The 27,015-nt window shown below is 38.2% G+C and overlaps 1 protein-coding gene across 12 annotated transcripts in view; it reads left to right on the forward strand.

Annotated features, from left to right (window-relative positions):
- The window catches only part of ZBTB20 (zinc finger and BTB domain containing 20), an 874,980-nt gene that overhangs the window by 561,471 nt on the left and 286,494 nt on the right, over window positions 1-27,015 (forward strand). Inside the window, exon 1 of one of the 12 annotated variants that reach the window (XM_081085639.1) lies at window positions 18,297-18,379. The exons of 8 other annotated variants lie outside the window; for them this stretch is intronic. The gene's annotated coding sequence lies outside the window, so the exon portion shown is untranslated. Of the gene's footprint in view, window positions 1-18,296; window positions 18,380-19,010; window positions 19,136-19,270; window positions 19,429-27,015 lie in introns of those variants that run through there. 3 more of the 12 variants (XM_081085650.1, XM_081085645.1, XM_081085640.1) reach the window with 3 other exon arrangements.

A 27,015-nucleotide genomic window follows, 5' to 3' on the forward strand; every position in this document is an offset into this window, starting at 1 on the left:
AAGAATTGAGAAAATGCCAGTTTTACAGTTTATTTTATACATGAGAATCAAATGAGGAGACAAAGAGGATTATATAAAATCCATTGGTGGTAGATTAAGGAGGCGGAAGAAAGCAAAGTGGGGAAATCTCTGGAACTGGATAAAAAGCAAAATGGAGAGACACATGCTTCTTTTACATTGGTGCATACAGGATAGTTAAGAATAACACAGCACATAGAGATGGTATTCTGGGAACAAGGTAATGAGAGTTTTTGTAGATTCCTGTTCTAGTGTGGTGGGTGTGCCCTGAGAGTTCTGGAAAAGGAGATTACTCTGACATTTCAAAGGTATGTTATACTAGATGCAAAAAAACCCCCACAAACAAACAATAGACTTACTTTACGTAAAGACTGACCTTTATCAAGGAAGCTACAGGCCTATCATGTGACTACCTGTCATGACATGCTTTTAGTTAGGAATTTTTATGTTCAGACCATCCGATATGATTATTTTCTGCCTCCCCTGGGTTTGTCATGTTTACTCTATGGCCCCTTTTTTGTCCATAATTCACCCTTTTGGTCATAAATCAATCTGAAGGATGCACTGACAACCAACCTTTGGTGGATAACAGGGTCCCACGGTGCTAGGAAGGCGTATTCCTAGGAAGTCTTACTGTTGTAATTTGTTTTGCTAAAATGGAGGTCCACTGGGGATGAGCAAGGTTGAAACCTTGGATGGAAATTAAAGGCCAACTTTTCCTCAAAAGGAAAAGGCAGGTAAATGGGAGGCAGTAGGTCTTATAGAGAAAAAACATTCTGGGTCATTTCTTACCTGCAAGCTATCATGATCCAAGTTAGCTATCTGTCTCACTTTTTTATATTTTGTATCTAGTATCACATTTACTTAAAGTTTGAGGGCATATCATATACTCCTCAGTACACACACACATCCCTTTCCTCCTGCAATAAAATTCCTTCTAAATTTCAAAAGAAACACCAAAAGAAAGTATTCTTGGTCATACAAAAGTTATCTTATATACCATCAGCAATTATTAACAGTTGGGCTATATAAGAACAAGGTTTGAGAAAAACCAAAAGAACAATTATAGCTATTATGATGACTAACATTATTATTAGACAGGTAAATACAATCAAGCAAGTGGGTTTTTAATTTCAACATCAATTATGTAGATATACAGGCCTCCTCGATGTCTTGGAATAGCTGTCTAACTGATTCTGGCAGCTTCTCATTCTTGAGGAGTGTTTGATGCCCACTGCAGGATGAGGAAAGTGTCAGAAACAGGCAGATTCGAGGTTAGGCTCCTTTTTTTATCTTTAAATTCTTTATTAGTTAAGGTATTACAAATGTGTCCCCATTCCCCCCCCCCCATTAACCCCCATTCTCCTCCCCACTCATGCTTTCATCCCTCTGTTGTCCATGTCCATTTTTTTAATGAAAAATGTGAATTCATGAGTTAACACCTTTAAATGTAGCTGCACATGGATTAGTTAGTATAATACCTGATAAGGTCTCTTCCAGCAAGGTTGGAGAGAGTCTTTAATTGGTGTCTTTCCCAATGGACAGAGTCTTCTGTTACAGGTGATGGTCTTTGAAGTCTTTGTCTCCCTGGAGCACAGAGATCACCAGTTTGTAATAAAAGGACAGAACACAGAACAGCCAGATGGAGGAGCTGCATAGTGCCGGATATGGGGAAGGGGCACAGGGCTCCTAGGCCCTCTCTAGGCACACTACCCTCTGTACATCTTCATGCATTCACCAACCTGGAAGCTCATGACTTTCTGCTTTGATACAGTAACACCAGCTAGCATTCTAATTCCAGTCTTTCGATTTAATTTTTAATAAACAATAGATTATCTTCCTTGTATATGTGCTTTCAATTCTGTTGAGCTGTATTATTTTTTTTCTTTTCTGATTATAGAATTTCTCATTTTTAACCTTTTAGGCTTTGTCTTTCCTAAATATTTTTAGAATTTTTAATCACTTTTTACTATCATGTACTTTTCCCCAAAGGTGGACCTTTATTAATTTGCCTAATTAAGATTTTCTATTGTTTACTTTATAATTCTTCCAGTTATTTATTCTTGCATTTACCAAATCTTTATAGAGAACCTATCATGTGCCAAAACAGTATAGTCTCCTGTCAGGCAGAATTCAGAAGGTATGAGAATAAAATATGTAGGGAAAGGAGAAGTGTGGTAAGAAAAAGTAAGGGCAAATATAAGGTGAGAAATCAAATTAAATAGTTGGAGGGATTCTCAGTTATTCTACATTAGCCTCTACATTTGAATGAACTGCACTTCAACCATGCCAACTTAATAGCTATCACACTTCAAGGTAAACTGAGAATCATATACCAAAACTTCAGGGTCGGGCTTTGTGAAATTTTAATGCTGCAGGGACTTCTCACTCCTCCTTATGAGCCAGATACCTTAAAAATGGTGATTCACTCACCTGATGGAAATAAAAATGTGTAGATTTTTGTTTAATAATAAGAAAAATGTGTCTAGTACTTCATAGGTAACTGAAAATTAGCCACACAAAAAATCCCTTTCCTGCCAATGCTTCACTGCTTGTCAAAATGCATTCAGGTGAATAAACCACAAAGGGACCAATTGATTGAAGAACGTGCAACATAATGTTGGCTGTCCCCCTGTGTCCTACATCAGTTCCCAGCCCTACAGAAAGGGATTTTCATTAGAGGGTTTTATTTTCCTTATTAGAATTCATTTCATTAACAATGGAAAAGGAAGAAAATTATTTAGAACAACAAGCCATCAGCACAACAAAATAGCACATGGAACAACTGAGGAAAAATTTTTCATCCCCAAAAGAGGAACTCTCGTGAAGGAAGAAGCATGTTCCAACCATATGTTTTCATGTAATAGTTTACAAATGTATCCAACCACATAAAAACTAAAATTAGCCATTTTGGCAGGAGAGATGACCTCTTTTCTTAACAGTGAAGATTTTAGCATATTTATTTTTCATATAAAAGGAGAGGTGATTAATAATGTTATAAGATGTCATAAAATATTTTTCCTTGAATTTCTGCCCAGCTAATACTTGTAGCTTAAGTCAACTGAAGTCTAATTTAAATTTTTAAACCTTTTGATATCAGATGAAATGGCACTTACTAAAATAGATATAGAATTAATATATCAACTTATATTCTTTTGAAACTTCTTCCAGTATGTTCTAGGATTACATACCATGATCTCCAAAAAGGTAAAGAACTAGAGAGACAATGAAAGAAGACTGGATCACATTTTTAAAAAATTCATTTATCAGTTGAGCTTCAAACCTGGGAGGTTGAACCAGAGGAATCTTAGAGTCCAAGGTTGATGAGTTCTGGAGATAGTGAGAATTAGCTAGAAAGCTTTCCAGGAAAGACTAAACACAATTAACTTGCTATGGCTAAGTGTTTAAAACTTGAAGTTTGCAGGTTTCCAGACCTGTTCTGATCTCAGCCAGACATTAGTAATCAGAAAAGTGTTCATTTTGTGGTACCCAAGCTATTGCCACTCTCCTAGACAAAACTTAAAAATATCAGTATGTTCTACTGCCCACAAATGAAACCCCTACACTACCGCCTCCACCCCACTCCACCAAAGTTACTCTTTTTCCATCCAGAGCTCTTTGCTTATTCCTAGATTGCCAATCCTATATAATAAAGAGCTAATATGCTAATTAGACCAAACAGCCAAATGACCATCTAGACGACATTCCAAACGACCGTCCGGACCACCTTCCAGAGGAAGCCGGGGCTGTGAGGGCTGGCTGAGGCTGTGAGGGGCTTCCAGGGCCTATCCCCTTGCATGAATTTCATGCATCAGGCCTCTAGTATCAGATAAGTGTTGATCATATCCTAGAACATCAAAGTAATTAACAATAAGGTGTGAATGAGGTTTACAGGTTCACAAGGCAGATTTGCATTTTACAAGAGGGGCTTGTTAAATACAACTGAATTAATAGATGGAATGTGTGAGAGATATTTTCTCTCCAAGGGACAGGGGAAGGTTTCTAGTGCTCTTTTTCAGCCCAGGGATATCAAGTCCAGTCCTGTTAGCGTTCCTTTCCCCTCTGCAGTCTCTTGCCATTCACTCCTATTTTTATCCTATCACATTTGAAAGCAGAATATGTTTTTTAAAATATATTTTTATTGATTTCAGAGAGGAAGAGAGAGATAGAAATATCAATGATGAGAAGGAATCATTGATTGGCTGCCTCCCACATGCCCGCACTGGGGACTAAGCTCACAACCCGGGCATGTGCCCTTGGCTGGAATCGAACTCAGGACCCTCGAGTCTGCAGGCCGACCGACGCTCTATACACTGAGCCAAACTGGCTAGGACTAGAATATGTTTAAAATAAAGAATCATTAGTTAGAGAGTTGCTTGATAGAACCTTGTTCAAGCTTAAAGATCTTGAGGCCTCAAATTAGGTACTAGAGCCTTAAATCTCAGAGTAGTCAATTTAAACAGCCACAAATGCCATACATTACAGGATTAGCTCTCCATTTAGTGTATTTACCTGTTTATTTATTTAGATGAAGAATAACTTATAATAACTTTTTTTACAATTACTAAAAGCTCCAAAGAAATGTCTCTTAAACAATGGGGAGGAAGAGTGTCAGAAACTTTTCTAAAAAAATTAAAATTATTTTATTACATTTATAAAGATGAAAAAATAAAAACATTTTTTTTCATATAATTGTGATGTCTGGTAGACTAAGAAAATGAAGTCTGAACACCCATATATTTTTTTTTCTGGGCCAAAGAATTTAGAATCTCAGAGGATAAAAGAGGAGAACAGCAACAAAAGAAAGAAGGATATATCTGTATGGATCCAGGAACTCATTTAACAATGTGACAAGTGAAAAGAATTTTTTTATGCTCCATGAACCAGCCTTTCGACTCCAACTCCTCTTTGTCTCAGTTTCCCTTCCCTTCTAGAAAGAATATCTATAGCAGAAACTCACGGGAGCACTAACAAAACTTTTGACCAAAGTCATATCCTTTAAACTCCAGCCTTTCATTTTCTGGCCTCAGTGCACAAGGTCCATAGTCTTTCCTCCCTAGATTGTTGGGGGCCATAAATGTATCTGCACAGGTGTCACCTAGAAATGACAGAGAGCTGTGTCAGAGGACCAGCAAAAGGCCAGCTCCAGTGTGGCTCAATCTCAGCTGCCGGGGGCAGTTTCTCTGCAGTCAATTCAAGTGCCTAGGAATTGAAAAGGGAAAAATCTGTCTTTATTATAAAAAGAAATAATAGTAACTATGTTGCAATTATGTTAGCTTTTTACAGTATAACTATTTCTTGTCTGGTTTTGGTTGTTTGTTTGTTTGTTTGTTTGTTTTTATGTCCTTAAAGACATTTTAGAAAGGGTTAATAATAACATTCACAGAGATTATCTGAATTTGCCAACTGAGCAAATAGTTGAATTAGGACTCAAATCTAAGATTCAAGAATTTCATTTCAGATCTTGTGCTTTCTTCATTACAACAAATTTTAATGGCAGATATGCCTTCTTATATGAAATAGGACTTAAAAAAACAGTACTGCCTAAAGTTAGGAATCCTAAGTCATAGAAATAAAATTTTCCAAAATTCTTATTTTAAAATGAGATGGAAAGATTTCTCTGAATGAAGCATTGGGACTAAAATCATGAAGTTTTAGTTTATCGCTTCACTTTTGTTGACCAATAGTAATTATTTTAATTTGTCTTAAAGAGAATGGCACTGTAAATGGTGTTACAACTTTTTTTTTAGCTCATATGTAGGGTAACTCTATAATTTGTCAATCAAACTGGGGCACTTTTGAGAGTGAGAGTGGTCACTATTAATAATTGTGCCTGTACAATGGAACTGGAACTATCTTGGGTAAACTGAGAGATATGGTCACCCAACTTATAGGCCAGTGATGGCGAACCTATGACACGCATGTCAGGGGTGACTCGCAAATTCTTTTTTTTTTATTGATTTTTCTTTGTTAAATGGCATTTAAATATATAAAATAAATATCAAAAATATAAGTGTTTGTTTTACTATGGTTGCAAATATCAAAAAATTTCTATATGTGACACGGCACCAGAGTTAAGTTAGGGTTTTCAAAATGCTGACACACCGAGCTCAAAAGGTTCACCATCACTGGTATAGGACATAACTCTGAGTCTGAAGGTGGTGAGTTTTGAATTTAAAAAAAGCCAGTGGAATGAAAATCCATATGACCTGCCTTGACTCTACAGTTCCTGTGAAGTTGTTTCATAAGCGCAATGAGCACTGTTGAATGCTTCATTCTCCTGCTTTGCTCAAGAGATGGCAGAGTGTTGGGGCATCCATTTAGGACCAAGTTAGAGGAAGAGCGCAACCTGCTGAGATTCAAACTCTCAATATTTTATACCTCTTGGTCATGGGGGGCTCTCATCTAAACATTGATTATGCACAACCCATATTCTCAGACCAAAAGACATGTCCTGTGAAGTATTCCCCAGTAAACCTTAGTCACTTTCATAGGGGTCTAAGTGACAAATACTAAACTAGCATTTGACATGTCAGAAGGAAAAAAAATCTATTTCAGCACTTAAATTATTTTTACAGTTGATCAAAATAATATTATATAATGGAAGTCTCTTAAGTTAGTAATCGATGAAAGAATTAAACTGCTAAAAATATATTTTTATACACCAAAGCTAAATTTGATAGCATAGGGAGTAACTTAATCTAAGAATATCCTCGTAACAGGCATAAAAATAAGTTTTATTTTGAAAAGAGATACTATTTATGAGAATGTATTGCTGTGTGCCATCCATGGAACATGCTGACTTTCAATTTCACAAATAAAATGCTGTATTGAAAGGTGACCCTGTATGAACAGTACACTTAACAGACTAACACTACCATAAAATGATAGACTAAGGGAGAGTGTAAAATTATTGCTAACGATTGCTGAATTATTTGGAAATCCTTCCTATGAGATTACTTTTGTCCACCTAACTTAAGAAGTATTTTCCCAGTGAGTATAAAGTTCAAATTAATTTGGTTTGATTTGTAGAAGAAAAAAAATCTTATTTTCCTTGCAATTTAAACTTTTATTTAAGATAAAAAGCTTCCCTTCTGGACAACAAGGAGTCACAGCTTGGAATTGGTAAAATGTCTACTGGGGGTGGGGGGGGGGGAGTACTAATGAAACTTCGTTCGTTGTGGAATAGTTCACAAAGGAATACAAGATGCATTACATAATGCAGCCCTTTGTTTGTGGAGCCTCTGACCAAATCCTGCAGTGTTAGCTCAGGCTGAATGCTGCCACCAAAGTCCTCCCTAACTCCAGGCAGCTCCGAGTCTTTTTCCCCACTTCCTGCCATGATTACTCTGGCTTCTGATTAAATCGCACCTTATATTTAAGGTCACTAACCTAAAACGACCCAGAGCTGCTTATTTCTCTCTTCAGCCGTTCCCCTGTACTTGTAATATTTGGAAGCCTTGAAAATAGCTTCTGTCCCAACTTATGTAGTCTTTTCTCCAAAAGCAAATGCTATAATAGTTTCCTCACTAGTGGGTTCAAACATTAGGTGAAAGATTTTTGGAAGCTAATTAGCATGCTAAGGAGTCTGGAGCATTTGGGTGAGTCACAGTCATGCTGCCTAAGGGACAGAGAAAATGTCGTTGCTAGTGATATTTAACAAGTGCTGTTTCCTCACTCCATTTATATAGAGCAAGAATTGCATTGCATTGTCTTCTTTATATTTAATAAAAATCGTGTTTATATCATCTCTTCTTTCAAACAACTATCCCTTTGGGGCTTTCTTAAAATATATTTTACTAATTTTTGAAAACTGAAAGTTTGTTTTTATTGTATTAATAATTATGCCAGGTTGTAACAAATTATTCTCATGGAATTTATTATAGACTCAAATGTTTCTTTTTTAACCTAGTTTAACCCTCTTTTCTTAGCTTAATACAAATTTCCTCCTTGCTTTCAGAGTGAGGATTTTATTACATATATTGAATGTCTACTGTATATCTGAGAAAATTAATATTTATTAAATGCTCAGAATGTGGCCAATGTATGCCATGCAGTTAGGAAGGACAGTTTGGGCAATTCAAATTATAAAAGTTATTTCTTGGTTAGAAATGTGTTCCTGACTTAAGTGGCCTAAATAAATAGGGGTTTGTGTTTCTCATGTAACAAGAGGTCCAGAGGTAAGGAAGTACTGATGTGTAATAAAATCGGAGCCAATGTCTCTGGAATTGTTTGCCTTTTTGCATGCTTGTTGCTTTATGATCACAAAATAGCTGCTGCAACTCCTAGCATCATGTCCATCTTCAGAGAGGGAGGAAGGGGGAAGGATAAGGATTGCCTTTACCTCTACCTTTATCAAAAAAGAAAAAAATTTTCTCAAAAACCAGCCTCTCATACAGATTGCCACGTAGACCATACTGACTAGAACTGGGTCACAAGGCCACCCTTGGTTGCTAGGGAGGCAAGGAAGTCAGGGAACAGATTTGTCATAATTGGTTTAGAAATAGCATAACTCATCCCGGACTGAGCACATTGTGACTCTGAACACAGGGGTCTGTAGCTAGGAAGAATTGGGGGAATATATATTGGGTGAGCAGTAGTGTTTATTCCAGTTGTACTAGTCAAAAAAAAAAAAAAGGAAAGTTAGTGTGGACTACAAAACTAAAACATGGTTTATAGCAGAGGTTTATAGCAGAGGTAGCATGTAGCAGGACTATAAGATAACTAAAATAATTAGATTCATTAAAGAATAAGGGCACTTTGAGGAAGAGCAGAGCCTAAAATCAGGAACATATATACTATCTATGGAAAGTAGCCACTACATTGTAAATAAATTCCCTAATTCTTTGAGGGTAGGAAGTAAGGCTTATTCCTATTTATTTTCCTAGCATCTCAGACACATAATAGATGCTTATAGAATCATAGTGAATTAATTCATAATATTCCAACTCAGAAGTCTAGACATGATTTAACAGATTATGGAGATAATAGAACAGAAAATGTAAGATTTAGGACTCCTTGACAATACACCGGTGAAAGGAAACATTAATATAGTCTGAGAACACTCCTTAATATTGGTTCAGAAATAGTGGAACCTGGAATGCCTAAGCAGATAGAGCAAGAAATAAAGTCCAAGTTCAGAATTGGAACTTGATCTGTAAATGCCTGGTTATGTTTCTGGAATCAAATCTTGGTAATACACAAGCAAGTCTAAAACAGGCCCTCCAACTGTTACAGGTAGTCAGCCTATTGCTGTCACTTGCTCCCCTTTTCTCCCAGTTCTGTTCACCATGACCTTTCAATGTGAAAAGGGGCTTTGGAAAAATGAAAAGTAGTTCATTGGAGATTCCTAGAGTCCTACTTGACAATAATTGAAATTTTACATTTCTTCAGTTTCTGTTTTATCCCAATCACTCTGCTACAGTTTTCAGGAGATTATTAAAAACAAAGCCCTGCCTACAAATTGTTTACATTTTAGTCAAGAAGTTAAATATCTTGACTGATTTAAGATAAAGAAAAGGAAAAAAAATATATAATACTGTTCAGAAAATAAAACAACCAAGTCAGTCAAAAGGATAGTTTGACTTGCTTTTATTGTTATGGTGCTGATTTAACCAGACAACTTAGCCAAGAGTCAAACTTTTTTCTGCAAATACCACACAAGTAACTTTTCCTAAAGGGAAATTGCCTTACTCACTCTAGCCCTGCTTATTTTTTATTTAACAAAGGCCAAAGTGTCTTGTCCTATTTTGTTTACTGAACCCTAGAATTTAGATTTGGCATGCAGTCTACAATATGGCTTAATAGTAGACTGAAATAATAAATAAAAGTAATTGTATTTTTGAATTGTACCTCCATGAGTCTCATATAATTTCAAGTATCTGACATTACTTTTTGTTTTGATGACCTTAATTTTACCTGAAAAATATGCCAATAGACAGGGGGATAAACAGTGTTAAAATGTTCAACTTTAGTCACTCGGCATTTCTAGCACACTTATGGGCTATGGCCACTTAATGAGGTTCCCTTGTGACTTTAAGCTTCAACCTCCCTGGTTAGATTAGAATACTTCAAATTGTTTGAACTGAAGAGTACTTTTTATTTTGAGAAAAGAACATCGATTTTGTTTAATTGATTGAGTAATATATTTTCTTTTTTAAAAAAAATTTATTGATTTTTTATAGAGAGGAAGGGAGAGGGAGAGAGAATTAGAAACATTGATGAGAGAGAAACATCGATCAGCTGCCTCCTGCACACCCCCTACTGGGGATGTGCCCACAACCAAGGTACATGCCCTTGACCCGAATCGAACCTGGGACTCTTCAGTCCACAGGCCGACGCTCTAGCCACTGAGCCAAACTGGTCAGGGCAGACCTTTAATAACTCCTCTAAAGACTTGTAGCATTATTAATATTGCATTTGGATGAGTAAGTCAATTTATTTGGGCATCGGTTTTATCATCTGCAAAATGAGGTAACTGTCCTTACATGGTTTCTAGCTAATTTCAGTTCTGAAGTTGTATGATTTCATTTTTTAATTCAATTCAACAAATATTAATGAAATACTTATATAAGGCAAACCAATATGGTAGGGTACAAGGATTATTAATGTGATCTTTTTATGCAAATAGCTTATAATTTGATACATACAAGACCAAAATGTGTATTTCTCAACACATATTAGCTTCTTCCTTTTGGGAATGTCACTTATAAATGAGAGTATATGATTTATTCCCCTCATTAATGTTTTTCATATCTGAATTTAGATAACAAAAAGGGGGGCAGAACTATCATTTTAATAATGTGCCTTTGTATCCCACCTTTGGTGCAGAAAATTTAGAGCATTCCCGAACCATAATCTCATTCATCCCTAAAGAAGCTCAATGCATATAGAAAAAATAAATATAGTTATTTCCATGTTAATGATTAGATAACTAGACCTAAATTTCCTCGAATTATATAATGAACCAGTGAGTAAGCACAGGTAAAAATCTAGGAGCTCACTCCAGGACTGCCCAGCCAGCTTCCTTTATGTGTGACAGATTCTTTTAGCAAGTTCTGCAGAGCCGGGTTGGTAAACCACATTCCACACTTGCTCCCTCCTTGCTCCCTCCCTCCTTTCTTTCTTTACCTAAATCTTCCTAGGTAATAAAAAAAAAAGTCAGATCCATGTTTCATCTTCTGGTTTCCTTAGTCAGAAAATTTGCATCTGATGCCTAGGAAAATGTTTGGCCTTCCACAATTGAATGTTTAAACAGGTGCACGCCACACTGGTCTGGCTGAGGAGAGGGAGTCTATGCCTTCTGGAAACCCTGACGTTAAGAGAATGGTTCTTGTGCCAGCTTTCAAGAGTGCTTGTATGGGGAAGTTCAGGTGATGCTTAGATCACATTACCTGGTTACCAGCCCACTGGCTCACTCTCATTCTGTGTTCTCAGGAAGAAATTGATTTAATAGATTCAAGATATTATTAAATACATTCTGCATTAATATTATATGTCCTCTTTGAATCCAAGTGGCAATACAATAGAACTTCATTTTATAAATAACACCTTTCAAGCTCACACCACAGGGCACAGTACAAAAGAATCAAAATAGAACACAAATGCTGTAATCAAATGCAGACCCCAGGAAGGCTGATTAAAAAGGCATGTTGCTGGTAAGAGCAGCCGACAGGGTAAGTGTAGTGGGTCAGAGCAGAAAAGCCAGCTGAACAGAAGGGCGAACTGAAACCAAAGGACGCAGCTGCCTGATACACGGGGACTTCCTCCTTTGTCACCATCTCCTTTTGGACTTGGGAATTGCAGGGGAGGGGAGTGTGTTTATGTTGGTTGGGGAGGTAGGGATCAAATATATGTAGGGTCACAAGGTTTATCCTCAGTCCTTAAACACAACACAAACCAAAGAAAATCCTAAATACAATAGCAGGCAGCTCTTGTCTACAATATGATTGTGAGACAACGGAGTGAGGCTTGCTCTGCTTGACAATACCTCTGCTTTTCAGAAAACACAACTGTGAGGATACAAGTAGAACCCTTCCATAACAGTGAGATCATATAGTACCCAAATGGCCAGGCATAGGAAGACATGGAAAGTGAGTGAGGCGGGTGCTTTGTGGTCTTAGCCTGGTGGTAGTCTTCTCCCCACAGGACCTCTTCTCATCCAATTGCTTTTAGCTCCTCACCACCACCACAGCCTCTTCTAAAGTCAAGGTCTTGTGCTTTAAAACTCTGCCTCTAATTCTAGGATAAAAGGTTCTGTTCTCTTCTTAAAGGAATTAGGAATTGGGCAAAAATTGGGGAGGTATTTTGGCACATACCTCCCCATCTATAAGTAAAACCAATCCTAAAAGTGATCACTATATACCTTGAGGAATGCCCACATTGGTCTTTACTGATGCTTCTCTATTTAACATTGAGGGTAGAACAATATAGGACAGGAATCATGAGAAAAATTCTCTACAAAATACATTTCTTTTTCTGAAAAATAGCAACCCATAGTTGACAAGCATGGAACACCAAATATGGGTCTACAGTCAATAAAAAGAAAAGGAGAGAGAAAGGGAAATGATAACTGAGGCTACTTTTACCACTTTTGAAAAAGAGTGACTCCTGATTGCCCAGTTAGTTGAAACTCTGGACTGAGATCACTGATGCTTAAATTTAGGTCAATAGTTTAGTATTTCTGTACATCTTTTTCTTAATTTTTCAGTTATAAACAATTTAAATATGTGGGCAGTATTTAGGGGTAATATTGTACAAATGCTACTTTTATTTAATAGAATGTTATTTTCTTTGATTCTGTCAGTATTTATTTGGCTATGCAGAGAGCTAATTTATTATCAAAGGCGAAGAGTAGTATAATAAATTGAGAACACTGGATTTTGTCTCCAGAGTGAGTTTTTTCATAAAGTATGTGAACAAATAATAACTATGTGAACAAATAATAACTATCAATGTGCTGCCCCACAGATTTACCCTTCCTTGCCTACTCCACAAACGTCTATCTGGGACCTTTAAATACTTTTCCTTGCTCCAGGGTATGAGTACACCTTGTCAGTAGAGGGTTCGGAGAGACATTAGAGAGGAAGAAATTTTTCCCTCCTGATTCCCCTGTACTCTTTGTCAGGCTCCTGCAGTGTGCAAGATTTCTCCAGGGTCTGGTGCCTGCCAACACACACAGCTGCCTTGGTGCCAAGCAGCTGAGGCACAGGTAGATTTCTCCAGTGCCTGGTGGCCAGCAGCTCCCACCAACACCCGCCACACAACAGCTCCCAGCCATTTCTCTGCCTTTCATTCATTCAATGGCTGGGCCTTGTCCAACCAGGTCTGTATCCCAGTCCAGGGGTGCAGAGGACTCTTCCTTGAACACTCTATCTCAGCCCTACAAATAGTTATGCTCTTTATATTTGCTTATTCTTATATAATTTTGAATTCTCTCCACTTCTTACTAGCTACTCCCTCATCACTCCAATCCTCTATTATAGTTAATAATTCTTTATATTAAACTTTGCCTATTCAAATTGCTATGTGGTTTCTTTCTCCTGATGGACTCCAACTGGCACATAATCAAAGAATATTAAAATAATCTATATTCTTTGGGAGTAAGGGAAAGTAAATATGATAAGCCATCTCTTTATGGAATGGATTAGCATTGGTACCATGTGCCTTATCTAGGTCTGACTGTTAGATGAAAAAAACTTGTGAGAATTTAATGCTAGACTGAAAGGTGAAATAAAAATATGATACTATATGCTATTTTTAATTATACATATGCTTCTAAGGACCAGTTTTTAAATATTTTACTTAATGTCACAGACAGTTCTTGAAAATGTAAACTATAATAAAGTAAACAACAAGTCTGCACTCAAAAGTAATTTATTGGTCTTTAAAATAGGTTGCAAAATAATAACCCTTTAATGCAAATGTGTAGATTATTACTGCTAAGGTAATAATGATACCCATTATTTATTGATAACTCAGACAGCCCTAGCACCTTACATTGGTTTATGGAATCCTTTTAACAATAGAGGTGGCCATTATTATTATTTCTGTTTTGAAAATTGGAAAACAGAGACTGGGGAGATTAAAGAACTGGCCTAATGTGATGCCTGCAGCAAGTTTCTGAGCTAGAATTTGAACCTAGATCTGCCTGGGAGCCCTGGTTCTTAACCGCTGCACTCTGCTCCCAGAGTGACACCACTGAAGCAGATGGCAAGTAGCCTGGGCAAACAGAAACAACAACAACAACAATAACAAAAAAAAACACAGAATAATTATGTTGTTCTCATCAAAGATCCAGGACAAGAGACTTCGAAGAAGTCCTAGAATGTACTAGTATAGCACACCCTGAGATAGTTCTGATTCAGGCGGTCTATTACTTACATGTAACAAGATCCAGACAAATTGGGCGAACATTGGTGATCAAATCCCCAGAACCAAAGTGTTAACAGTGTATCAAAAACCCAGCAGCCTTTATTCCGAGCTGAATTGAAGGCAGATGAAATATTAACAGCAGTTATAGCAGCACAAAATGAAATATGAGATCCTGCATCAGAAATTATTAGTAACCTGTTAAAAGAAATGCTGAAAAATGGCAGTTAACAAATTAAAACTGAGAAACAGAGCTCAAATGGGAAATTTCAAAAAGTTTGGAGGAAAATAAATGACAGATTGTCCTCTTGGCTCTTATTACTATGCCATCCTAAATCCTACTTGGCAATACATGTGGAGGTGAAATAAGAACTGCATCACTGCCAGTGCTGGCCCTCAAATTTGTAGTCCTAAGTGTTTGCGATGGTGTCTGGGATTGATTAGAAAAGTAGTTGGAATTTGGTAGCATTTAGCTTTTGAAGAGTCTAGAGACTCTTATTATGAAAGGCTTCCTCTCATTTGTGAATTGGCCCCTTTGCTCCACTTTTGGATGGCTGGCTTCCTCCATGCTGAGCTGCACTAAATGTTCTACATGGGAAAGCTATTCTCCTTAAACGCCTTCAAATTTAAAGCATCTATCTGGATGTGTTCATATTTATGACTCAAAATATCTAGCATCAAAAAAAGAAAGAGAGGTTACAAATACCAAATACCGGGTAGTAAATGAAGGAGATATTTTTCCATCGGGAACTGAGAGCAGAGAAATGACTGTAAGCAGAGTTGTTGAGTAGTTGATGCCAGAGAGAAAAAGGAAATGAGCTATAGAACCATAGAATCTCTGTGTTGGCAGAGACCGTGGAGTTCATGCAGTCCTACCCTATCATTTTTCAATGAAGACACTGAGACATAGGGAGTTAAGGGACTTGACTTGCCCTAGACACATAGTTGTTTACTGACAGTCAGGCCAAAAACATTTCCCAACTCCCAGTCTGGAACTCTGCAGTTCAGCATGCTACTGCCATCCTCTACTGAAAGTTAACACTGACCCAGCCTGGAACACAGAAGAACTCAGCACAGATGGGGAGCAAGGAAAACGGTGACTTTTGAGATGGTAATCAGTCTGGGGAAAGAATAGGGGAAACAGAGGATCCTCCTTTGTTGTGACTTGTTGTAAAAGCTTGTGCAGGACAGTTTGTGTCAGTTTATTTCCCACAAAAAAATAGTAAAATATTTGGGTTGTAATTCCTCAGAGTTTATATCTATGCATTCAGATTTTATTTGCTTAGTGAATTCTCTCTCATACAGGTTAGCTCCATGTAGATTGGTTTGTGGGGGGCATTGCTATGGATCCCTGTCATTTACATGCACTTGACCTTCTAGCTCCAGAGAACTTGTGGGGAGAATCTTCTTCATGGGCCACTACTAATCAAGGGTCAGATGTAGGTTTGAGATGTAAGAACTATCTGCTATTAACCCTTGTAGTCTATTAACTTCATGCAGAACTCAGGCCATATGTGTGGGGGCCTTTTAATCAGGCTCATGAATTAGGTAAAATAATTTTCTTTATTTGGAAGCACAGAGTCATTTGAAGTAAACCAGTGGCAAAGGGGATATAATAAGAGTGTCTCAGTAGGAGTCCTTGTGTAATAGCAATACAGTCTTTTAGACCAGTCAAATATTTTTCTGAATAGAGTAACCGGAAATGAGAGAACCAGACAGTATGATGGAAACTACAGATGGAATGCTGTGCATGGAAAGTGATTATATACAAGAGAGGGTTCAGGAGAGGGTAGGTGTGGAGCTGGAAAGGAGGGGGTAACTGAAATCAGAGAAGATCATGCTTGACCAGGTCTAGTAAAATATTCCCTGCCACAGTCACTGTTCCATGAAGAGATTGAGCCAAGAGGCCTGAATACACTCAGCTCAAGTTCAGAGCTGCCATTATTGTGGGAAGCATCAGGGAGAGCACATCCGGATTCGTGTTACACAGCAATCACTGTTGGGTGTCAGCATTCATCAGCCAGATGGTCAGACCCACAATTAATCAATTAGGCTGGGATGATCAGCTGGACTGTTTCCCCCTTTGGTGAAAAGCCCTCATCATGCGGTCAGGGCCAATAGCACTTTCATCCTGTTGCTTTTGGAGAAGCTTCTAAACATCCCTCTTCTTTTCTAGGCCTCTAGTTATAGGACTCTGGTAAGCTCCAAGCTGCTTTGACAACATAGATACCCCAAATCGAGATTGTAACATAATAGATTTTCACCATCCTCTGTGTTTAAGTATGTTCAGCCGATAGAAATAAGCTTTTGAAAGCAGCATTCTCTGAGGAATGTTACACAACTGATTTTACTAGTCTTTATATTGGCTCTACTCAGTTGGGTGGGACAACACTGGAAATGATTCGTTCACGGGGCACTTGTGAGGATGATATGATAGTCAAATAAAAATGATAGTGATTTATTGAGTGTTCATCATGTGACCGATACTGCTGGATAAGGACCAAACATCAGCCAAACATAGATTCAGCCCTTGTAATAATTCAATGAGTGTGATAATGTTCCATTTCAAAGAGAAGGAAACTGAGCCCAGAAAATTCATTAGCCCAAGGTTAAACGTTTATTAAAGATGTGTTAAGATGATTTAACACTCTCTAAAGTGCTAAACGAAATTTACTCTACATTTTCTTACACCATGCATCTCTAAGGAATAGCCATTAGAAATATATGGTAGGTTCTTATTCCTTTTCAAAGAATGTTAAAGAAATATTTTTACTGGTGTTTCCCAACTCTGTTGATCTTGTTCTCTTTGCCATGCTATTCCTGCTGTGCACCATTTGACTTGGGATGGCTTTCTTCCTCATTTTGGGGCCATCACTGCTATTTGCTGTTAATTCTGTTTCCACTTCAGTCTCCTGGATACAGTTCCTCTAAGTTTGTTTCAGACACTAAGACTTTCCTTTATCAGTTGGCTTCTAAGGCAAGTTGCCTCCTCCCAAACAAAATGTTGCGTTACTGATTAATTGCTTACGTTGAACCTTATCTCCCCTCTCCTCTTGCTATATCACTGTACTACTGCTCAGGAGAGGTGTTGGGAACTCCTCGTGGTGGGAAATATCGCTTCCTGATGGAGGTCTGTGCTGACCCCATTGAGTCAAAATATGGGCACAGCATATTTCCCTAGTGTTTCATCGTTGAAAGTATGCCTTTCATTTTTCTCAGCTCTTCTCTACTCTCACCCAGTCTTTATTTGAGGAGTGTTTCTCTTTAACCATATGTTACCTGTGTTCTGCAGGCTATTCAAGGACACTATTGTCCCAAATATACCTTTTTGAGATAGTGGGCTCTTACTTATTTTATGCAGATGAGGCTTCTTTTTGATACTTTAACTGCAGCACTTTGATTTTATTTGTTGGTTTCATTACTTACCAAATCAAGAAAGAAATACCAAAATACTAGGATAGTATATAGGTAACCACCTGATTTCTCAAATCAAGCTCAGAGCACATGGAAGAAAAGGTATTCCAGAAATCTTAATGAGCATCTTTTCTCCTCCAGGACTCTACCAGTGCCCTCTCTTTCTGACTGTGGTACTCTAATTTGTTCTGTCTGTGTTCGGTAGGCAGCTGTTTTGCATTTTTCCCTTGCTGCTCTCTTTTTCTACAATCCTACAGACTTTACCCACCAGCTGATGAGGCTCTTTCATTGTGACCTGCAGTGTCTCCGCACATTGCAGAGCCGAGAGCACTGCCGCCCAGACGGCCTCTGCTTCAGTTCGCTCCTGACCTAAACCCCCCTGCTATTCCAGGCCTGGCCTCTCATGACCAGAGACTGCTGACTCATCCTGGCCTGTGCCAAGCTGTGCAGTCGCTTAGCGATGTGGACAGGAGTCGAAGGACTAGAATGAGATCACTGAACTCATTTCACTTGTTGCTTACGGTACAGTCCAGCATGAGCTGGAAATATAGGAACCTCAGCCTCCCGAGCAGAAAGAGTAAGTAGATTAAACACACCGCATCACCAAGTCCTCAACAAGCAGCAGTTGGGTGGAGGGTGGGGCTGGCTTTCTCATGGCTGGGGCTAGGGCATTGGGGTTCACCAGGAGTGTTCCTTTGTCCTCTCTTCTTCCTCTCCTCCAGAGTCAAACCTTCCCCCACCCCTCCCTGAACTTCCCTTCTGAAAATGTCCGGATGGCACAGCAATGATCTGGGCAGAAATGAAATTTTGCTAACAAGCAGCCTCCGCAAGAAATCCTGGAACAGTGACACTGTTGAAACTGCTTAGTTTAGTTTGTCTACTGGGAACGCACACGAACTTCCCAACAGAATTCAAGAGGATGAAAAAACCTTTTTTTTGTTCTCCTTTTCTCCTTGATTCTCCTTTTTCTTTCTGTTTCGAGGGAGGTAGTTTCAGGAGACATGGCTGCATTCTGGTGTGGTGTAAAGTTTTCCGTCGGGAGACAATAATGTACATTCCTCTGGCAGGACGGGATGGTGTTTTTTTTTTTTTGTTTCTGTTGCTGTTGTTTATTTATAAGACATTTCCTCTCAGTTAGTGGAAGTTCGATCGTAAGAGGCTCCAGTGATTTTCCTTCCACCTCCCCTCCCTAATTTCTGTGCTTCAGCACTCTGGAACACTGTGAACTCGACAAGCTAATCAGAGCAGGGAGCTTAGCAGCCAGGCCTGGACACTCTCAAGAGACTGTGCTGATTCTCAGTCGGCACTCCTTGGATCAGGAACCACAGTCTTGGTGAGTGGTGAGGTTCCAGAATTTGATGTGTCAAGGATTCTATTCTTGGTGTCTCTGAGGCAGTCAGGAAATAACGGGTGTTTTTTAAAAAAGAGGGGGGAAACACAATTCTTTTAAAAAGCTACCAAACAGTCCACCGTAATGGCGAAGATTGCAGTGTGCACAGCCGAGACCACTCTATACACAGTGGCAGCGTGTGTGCCAGGAGGACCCGCAGCATAGGTTTCATGCTGCCCACATGGATGTCAGCCTTGACATGCCTAGCACACATGCTGGTAGGAGGAGGAAGATAGGTGAGTGAGTGGGGAGGTTGGTCTTATTCGGGGTGGTAGGAGGGGGAAGTGAAAGTGGGATTCATCGTGCATTTGAAGTTTCTCTGTGCCAACTTTTCAGGCATCTCTATTCTGAACACTTACATTATGCTCAGAATACTTCTGTACCCAGCTAAGCAAGACAGAAAAGTGGATGCTTAGCAAAAGAATATTGTGAATACTGTTCTTTTAAAGATCTCTTTGCTAAAAACTGGCTGCTTTTCAATGTTAGGGAACCTCCCCCAACCCAACCTTTTGGAAAAATATTATTTGTCACACCTTCTTCTTTATTCTTCTGCATTCATGGTATCGAACAGAAGGATGCAATGAGAATCCTTATTTGGTTTCAGGGAAATTTATCATCCTGACATAGGAAAACTAGATGACTGTCCTCACAGTATTAAACCCAAATATAGTATTGTCCTCAATACAAGAGACTCTGATTGAATGTGCTCTGGGAAGTTGTCGAAGGAGTGGAATGGGGGTGGTTGCGTCCTGTCGTGTATAAGACTAACAGAGGAGTCAACAGACCTGCTTTTGGAGTCAATTTCAGCTGAAACGTGTGTGTCCTTTACCATCAGGTCTCGTTGCTCCTCCAGGGTCATTTGATCTTACAGTGTTTTCTTGCCTTCTTTTCAATTTCAAGAATCGAGCATGTTCCAAAATATTGAGTGGAAACAAACAAACAAAAAACATGGTGGCCATAAAAGCATTTGGCTCTGTGGCAGCATCTGAACTGAATTGCTCTTTGGAGAGAGGGAGGAGCCTTTGATGTCCCCAATATGGTTCTCATAGGCTGAGACTTCCAAGAACCACAACCCAGCCTAAGGGGCATTTACTCGATGTTCTTAAATATTTGGAAAGAGATGCTATTTAATTGTTTTCGCTTTCCTTGCTGTTAACACACTGCCAGTAGATTCCTCCTAAAAGTTGAAAATGCTTTAGCAATAGTTATTTTACATTTAACCAGATGTGTGCTGTGTATGTCTATTGTGTACTCTGTCCAAGCCGGTGGAGTCATCCAACATATTACATTGGTACTTAGCTTTGGGATTTTGTCTGCTACTCTCGGCGATTCACATTCTTAACCATGTAACTCATGTGTGTTCATATATAACCGAGTTCCCTACAGAGACTGCCCCCTGCTGCAGCCTCTTCAGGCTCTGTCAGTGACTCTCTGGAACAGAGTCCACTTCCTATCACAATTCCTGTAGTTTAGAAGGCACACCAAACTCCTCAGGTGTCACTGTGACAGGAGGCAGTCTTCAAGTTTTATTAAGACCAATATGTGCTATAAGTTTAATGTATATAATTTGCCTATTTTGGTTAGGCACATTAGTTATGATCATACTATTTGTAAATATAATGTTTCTTGGGGGTTTGTCATTAGGTTTCTTGTTTGCTAAGGAAATAAGTTGAATTGGAAAATGATGATATAAAATTTTAGTTACGGTCTAAAAACTGTAAGTAGCTTTTAACCCATTACTGCCAAGACATACACAGGAGGTTGTGTCTTCCTCAGTTAATACTCAGGTTGCACAGACTCCCAGGAGAAATGTCTTTTAGTTTAGGGATGTCTATTAGGACTGCCTTAAGGGCAAGCTGGATTTTTAACACTTGGAAGACATTTTTTTTAAATCTTCTATGTTTGTATATAAAATTTTGTCAGTGTTGTTAAGCAGAGAATAGGTAAACACAAATATCTAAGAAATGGCATTTAACAAAGATAACCTGCCAGAGAGGTTTTCCTTATTGCTGCCAAGATCTGGAGCTCCACGTGGCTGTGGGAGAATCACATAGCTAAGCTAGTGTCTAAGAGTCAGAATTTGATCAGTATACCTCTAATAGAAAGGCAGGATAATGATGTATTTCATTCTGCTTAAATGGTTGTGTTAATAGTACCTATTTTTTTTCAAAACCTGTCTTTAAACCTTTATAGTATACTATTCAGAATTCAGTTTTCTGGTGCTCATTCTGAATTTTTTTTTATTTCATAAGATGCATGTTTTAAAATGTATATCTCCTTGCATGCACATTGGCTATAAGTACTTCCTATATGTTATAGTCATTTAATGAGACAGTCATAATTAGACACAAATGACATTGCTAAATAACAGAATTATGATTGACCCAATAAGGAATTATTCTTTCTTATTTGTATACAAAAGAGTTTTTATACTTATGTGATTCATTTATAAAGATACATGTTTTAAAAGTTAAGAAAAGGTTGATTCATTGTATCATGTGATTGTGTATCTTTGTTATAAATGCATATGTACATTCATAATCATATACCTATATTCAAGATTAAAATATATCCAAATATTAGCTAAGCTTACTTTCTTTGAATTCAATGAAACATTTTTTTTAAATTGATCATAAGTAAAGTATAGTTGACATTTTATCACACTTATAACAGAAATTTTACACAAATATTTATGAACAGTACCTATAAAAGGTAAGATTTGTTTAGCTGGTAAGATTAGTAATTATTCTTTATCAAATATGCATGTTAGATGATAAATCTAAATTCTGTTATGCACAACATAAAAGTATTAATTGCTATATGTATAAAGCAGTTTAAAATTAAATGGAAAGAAAATAAATTTCTATTATCTTAAAATTGAGAATGTATTTAGTGAATTCACTCTATATTGTAAGAATGAGTATATGCACAAATGACCCAGTTTATTCTAGTTTCTCATCTATTTAGTTATATTTGAAATACTTTGATGCTTTACTTACATATCAGCATCAGCAACTACAATTTTTCAGATACCTTTAAAGATACTGAGGCAAGTCACATCCTTTTCAAGTTCCATTTTTTCTCTGAAGCTTTTCGTAATAACCTGAATGAAGAGTGAATTTCCCCTTCTCCATTGATAGCATTTTAAAAATCGATAGCTTTCATTTATCACTTATGATATACAGCAAGATGTATTCACTGTCAATGTATTTGGCATATGGACAGCCATGCAATCATTCATTCACTCACTCATCACCTGTTCATTGCTCTTCCATTCAGATTGAGGCAGTTTGACATTATTTGGGAAGGAGATAAATAAATATAAAATGCAGTACATGTCCTCTAACCACTTATACCAGTGGTTCTCAACCTTCCTAATTTCACGACCCTTTAATACAGTTTCTCATGTTGTGGTGACCCCCAACCATAAAATTATTTTTGTTGCTACTTCATAACTGTAATTTTTCTACATTATGAATCATAATGTAAATATCTGATATGCAGGATGTATTTTCATTGTTACAAATTGAACATAATTAAAGCATAGTGATTAATCACAAAAACAGTGTGTAATTATATATGTGTTTTCCGATGGTCTTAGGCAACCCCTGTGAAAGGGTCGTTCAACTCCCCCCCCCAAAGGGGTCACGACCCACAGGTTGGCGAGCCACGGGTTGAGAACCGCTGACTTATACGTAGTTTCATACATTAAAAAAACCACTTCAAAGAATCTGCAGTGCTCTGGGACATCGGAGGAAAGGGCCCCTTTCACACCCTAAATGGTTTGCTGTTGACATGAAGCACAGCCAGGGAGTAACTTCATATACTACAAACCGACTGTAACAAACAAAACCAAAATATTGTGTAAGATATGCTTTAATAATATCTATTATCTATGATCAATCAACTTGGCAATCCCCAAACTATATCAAATTCTGTCTTCTATATGGGAGTCTTTTCTAGAGCTTCCAATATATATAACTGAATTGTACTGATTTCATTTTCATCTTTTTATTTTTCCTGCTTATCCTCCAGTACACTAAATTTCTAGTGGTAAGAGCCAGAGGGAGAAGGAGAAGTGATTCACATAATGGACAATTAACCCTTGAACAATGGAAAGTTAACTCTCTACAGACATGCCAAAAACCGAAGTGTTTTGTTGTTGAATTTGTTCTCCTTTGGGTGTTAACACATAGAGGACATCTCCATTAGCACTGACTTGGCACCAAACAGTCTGTGCATCATCAAGCTATGAATGCTATGCTCACCTTCCAGTTCATTCTGGCAGGGTTTATAGTATGACATCCTCTTGGGTAGTCATGTACAATCCACTGTGAGGGGTAAAATTGTATGAGTGCCTAATCCATTTTTGAAAAGGATATGTTTTATGAAAAGGACCTAATAAGGAAAGACACACATTGTAATAAAAAGTATTAGCACCTTGAACCTCCTGTTAATTGCCTTCCTAGTCAAGAGGAATCAAAACAGTGTAGTAAATGTTAGAGGTTCATACTGAACCTAGTGCAAAGGATCATTTTTACCTTTTAATAGTGGATTGAAAAGAGGAGCAAACATTAGGCTACCCATGTAGCTTTAATTTAGGCTCCTAACCTTCCTGGGACTCATCTACTTCATTTGTCTAATGAAGATAATAGTACCCATTCTACTTATTTTCCAGCATTGTTATGAGGATCGGATTACAAAGACTGTCTCTTCATTGCATTCATTAAACATGGATTTAACATTAATTCATTCATTCACTAATTTATTTATTAATTTGAGAACATTTTTGAACCCATACTGTCTGTCAGGTATAATTCTAGACGCTAAAGACTGATTCATTTAATAACAGATATTTATTGAGGAACACATACTATGCATCCAACACTTTTCCAAGATCTGGGATACTACAGTAAACAAAACAAAGAAGTCTCCAATCTCATAATGCTTACTTATTTTTTAGGCAGGGGAGAAAGATGGGAAACAAGTACATATGTAAAATATATAGCATGTAACACAGTGACCAGTGTTATGGAGAAAAGTGAAAGAGGAAAAAGAGAGAAAGATTGAGAGAGTGTGTGTATGTTTGTTAAGGGCAAAGTTGCAATTTTAAGTTGGGTGGAGCTGGAATGCCTCATTGAAGGAACAACATTTGAGAAAGGTGGAGAACTGAGTTTTGCGGATATCTAGGCCAAAGCATTTTTGGTAGTGGAACCACCAATGCAAAGTCCCTGGACAATACTGTATGTGGCAAGTTTGAGTGTAACAGGGTAGTGTGTGTGGCAGGATCAGAGTGAGATGGTAGGAGATGAGGTAGGTGAGGTCATGGGGCCTAAGCACTTGGCCTTGATATGCTGTTGTGAAGGTTTTGGCTTTTCCATTGACAATACAAAATAATACTACCAGGCCTCTAACTACTCACTCGGGAAGTGACAGCTAGGGAAATAAGTCTGTATAATGCCCTATGCTAAGTATTATAATTGAAGGATGTTTAAGGAACCTCGGAAGCACAAAATAGTGAGTGTTTTAGCTGAACGTACTTCTGAGTGGAGGGTCAGGGAAAACTTGAGAGAAGAGCTAATAAACCCATGCTGGGCCTTGAAGGATTTCCCTGGATAGTCAAAAAGAGGAAGAGCATTCAGTAAGTGGACCAGCAGAGGTGAAGCACTTAAATAGGAAATGGCATGGCCAAGTTGGGGACCAGTATCACTGATGTTTAGTAGAGGAGTTGGGAGAAATGATGCTGTAGATGTAGGCAGGCAACAATCATGTTGGCCCATGATTTCCATGCAAAGAAGTTTTAGCTTCATCTTGTGACATTTAGGGAGCCATTGAAAGATTTTAAGTAGAGAAGGTTAATTATCAAATTGTGTGATAGAAGATCACCCTGGCGGAAAGGTGGAGGGTAAATTGGAGGGCTGGGAGAATTGAGACAGGAAAATGAATTAGAAGGCAACTGAAATTGTTCAGACAGGAAACAGTGAAGCCCTGAACTAGGACAATAACTGTGGGAACAGAAAGGAGGAGACACATTCAAGAGATAAGAGGCAGAATGGACACAATTTAATAACCTTTGGGCTGGGCATCGAGAGAAGAATGAATTTTGGATTGCTCCCAGCATTCTGCCTTATACAGCTAAACCAGAAAAATTATGAGGAGGAGAAGGAGGTTTGTAGGCTCAGGAAAGATGATAAATTTTGCTTTTGAATGTGTTGATTTTGAGATGTTGGGGGGAAATTCAGACTGATATCTGGTAGGCTGTTGGATTTGGTCAGGAAAGCTGGAGATAAGTTGGGCAGTCATCTGAATTAACAGCATCATGGTAATAGTTAAAATTGTGTTGTGTACTTTTCTCAAGGAAAGTATGTGGACAAAAAGCAAAAGGGTATATCACATGATTATACAAAGAGGAAGAGGAGCCTTAGAGAAAATTATTATGAGCAACTAATACAGGGTTCTTCAAACTTTTTAAACAGGGGGCCAGTTCACTGTCCCTCAGACCGTTGGAGGGCCGGACTATAGTTTAAAAAAAAAAAACTACGAACAAATTCCTATGCACACTACACATATCTGATTTTGAAGTAAAAAAACAAAATGGGAACAAATACAATATTTGTATTTGCATGTGGCCCGCGGGCCGTAGTTTGAGGATCCCTGAACTAATACATCCCACTACTTCTGCTAGGTGGAGGTGGACCAAGATGAATGGCACTCAGATGCTGCCCTGGCAGTTTGTACAAACATAAGAGATTATTATTACTGTCACCACCAACCGTGGGACAGTACTAATAGAGGAAATGCTCAAACATAGCCAGAAAGTCTTACAGAATATTTTATTAGCATCAAGTGATATTATTATAATGGCAGAATCCTAGAAAGTTTGCTGCATGCATTTTTTGCTGTACAGTTCTTTCCTGATTCCTCTAATACTTGAGTGTGTGTGTTCCAGTGTTAGCATGGGTTCAAGCTATTGGCAAAACAAGCCAGGTGTAAATTATGGTAGAATTGAAATCGATAGTGCTTTGAAGCACTGGAGTGCCCAGTTCACATCAGGGCGTGCGTCTGTGTTCACTGAAACATGGCTATCAAGTGCACCCCAAGTCATTAGATGTGTTATCCAGTGAATAACAGCATAATTATATTTTAGCAGAGCAGCCTTATGATAAATTCCCCTTTAGTGAAACTCCATATACAGAGCAATTTCTCCCGTCCATGTACATTGCAGGGCAAAGAAAGGATATCCTGCTGTGTATCAGAAGGCTGTAATTTCATTTAGGGGTTCTATTGACATCATAAACGGCAAGAGCAGAGCTCAAGTGGCTATTTAAGTCATAGGAACTTCAAGCTAAAATTACTGCCTGGTCCTAATCGCCACCTCCAGGGGACTCCTGCCTATACATACATGCTTTATGTTTCTATCTTTGTGTCTATAAATACTTGGTCACTTCAGAGGCTGAGGTGATAAGCTCTTCTAAAATATGACAGGTATCTGTCATCTTTGCAGCTGGTACAGGATTGTGAATAAAAGCAGTTTTATTATTCACTGAAGGTCAAATGCTAAAAGGGGCCAGCCTCTCCTGACAAGTTCAGGGTATAGGAGTTCCTGTTTCTCTCCTTGAAGAATTCTGTACTCAGTTTAAGGTCAGGGTCTTCCAACATGTTGAGGCTAGAAGAGTGGGGAGTTTAGACTTACCTATACAGCAGGCCTTCTAGCCTATGAGTCCTTGCCCAACTCTTTCCCCTGTTTGCCTTGACCCAGCTTACTTGTGAAAACAACAGTACAGGGTAGTCATAGCATCCAGTAAGGTCCAGGTTATACAGGG

Source organism: Myotis nattereri, assembly GCF_964212035.1.
Source record: "Myotis nattereri genome assembly, chromosome: 3".
NCBI classification, from domain to species: Eukaryota; Metazoa; Chordata; class Mammalia; order Chiroptera; family Vespertilionidae; genus Myotis; species Myotis nattereri.